This window comes from Pongo pygmaeus, chromosome 1 (genome assembly GCF_028885625.2).
Source record: "Pongo pygmaeus isolate AG05252 chromosome 1, NHGRI_mPonPyg2-v2.0_pri, whole genome shotgun sequence".
NCBI classification, from domain to species: Eukaryota; Metazoa; Chordata; class Mammalia; order Primates; family Hominidae; genus Pongo; species Pongo pygmaeus.
In genome coordinates, this window is record NC_072373.2 from 106542342 (window position 1) to 106544353 (window position 2012).

A 2012-nucleotide genomic window follows, 5' to 3' on the forward strand; every position below is an offset into this window, starting at 1 on the left:
CTGTGAACATTTGTGTACATATATCTTTATGGTAGAACTATTTATATTCCCCTGGGTATGTACCCAGTAATGCAATCGCTAGGTCTAATTGTAGTTCTGCTTTTAGCTCTTCAAGGAATCACCATACTGCTTTTCACAATGGTTGAACTAATTTATGCTCCCACGACTGTGTATAAGTGTTCCCTTTGCTCTGCAACCTCACCAGCATCTGTTATTTTTGACTTTTTAGTAATAGCCATTCTGACTGGTATGAGATGGTATCTTATTGTGATTTTGATTTGCATTTTTCTAATGATCAGTGATATTGAGCTTTTTTACATATGCTTCTTGGCCGCATGTATGCCTCCTTTTGAGAAGTGTTTGTTCATGCTCTTGGCCCACTTTTAAATGGGATTGTTTTTCTCTTGTAAGTTTGTTTAACTTTGCTATAGATGCTGGATATTAGAACTTTGTCAGATATATTATAGTTTGCAAAATTTTTCTCCCATTCTGTAGGTTGTCTGTTTACTCTGTTGATAGTTTCTTCAGCTATGCAGAAGCTCTTTAGTTTAATTTGATCCCATTTGTCAATTTTTGCTGTTGTTGCAATTGCTTTCAGTGTCTTCATCATGAAATCTTGACCCATTCCTATGTCCAGGATGATATGGTCTAAGTTATCTTCCAGGATATTTACAGTTTTGGGTTTTATATTTAAGTCTTTAATCCATCTTGAGTTGATATTTGTATATGATATAAGGAAGGGATCTTCTCATATGACTAGTGAGTTATCCCAGCACCATTGATTGAATAGGGAGTCTTTTTCCCATTTTTTTTATTATTTTGAACTTTATTGGTTTTATGCATTTCTTATGGAATTAATTGTTAGACTCACATAACATTGCATTTTTTTTCCTCTGTGCATATTGCTTTTTCCTAACCTTTATTTTAAGTTCAAGGGTACGTGCACAGAATATGCAGGTTTGTTACACAGGTAAACATGTCATGGGGGTTTATTACACAGATTATTTGATCACCTTAGGTATTAAGTCTAGTATCCATTAGTTATTTTCCCAGATCCTCTTTCTCCTGCCGCTTTCTACCCTCCAATAGACCCCAGTGTGTGTTTTTCTCCTCTGTGTGTCATGTGTTCTCATCATTTAGTTACACTTATAAGTGAGACCATGCCGTATTTGGTTTTCTGTTCCTGCTTTAGTTTGATAAGGATAATGGCCTCCAGCTCCATCCATGTTCCCACAAAAGGCATGATCTCATCCCTTTTTATGGATGAACAGTATTCCATGGTGTGTATGTACCACATTTTACTTATCCAGTCTGTAGTTGATGGTCTTTGCTATTGTGAATGTCTTTGCTACTGTGAATACTGCTGCAATGAACATACACATGCATGTGTCTTTAAAATAGAATGATTTCTATTTCTATGGGTATATACCCAGTAATGAGATTGCCAGGTCAAATGGTATTTCTATCTTTAGGTCTTTAAGGAATTGCCACACTGTCTTCCACAATGGTTAAACTAATTTACACTCTCACCAAAACTGTGAAAGTGTTCCTTTTTCTCCATAATCTCACCAGCATCTGTTATTTTTTGACTTGTTAATAATGGCCACTTTAACTGGTGTGAGATGATATCTCACTGTGGTTTGATTTGCATTTCTCTAATAATCAGTGATGTTAAGCTTTTTTTCATATGTTTGTTGTCCACATAAATGTCTTATTTTGAAGTGCCTGTTCATGTCCTTTGCTCACTTTTTAGTGGGGTTTTTGTTTTTCTTGTAAATTTGTTTAAGTTTCTTATAGATGCTGGATATTAGACCTTTGTCAGATGCATAATTTCAAAAATTTTCTTCCATTCTGTAGGCTTTCTGTTTATTCTGTTGATAGTTTATTTTGCTGTGCAGGAGATAGTTAGTTTAATTAGGTCTCATTTGTCAATTTTTGTTTTTGTTGCAATTGCTTTTGGTGCCTTCTTCATGACATCTTTTCCTGTGCCTATGTCCTGAATGTTATTGCCT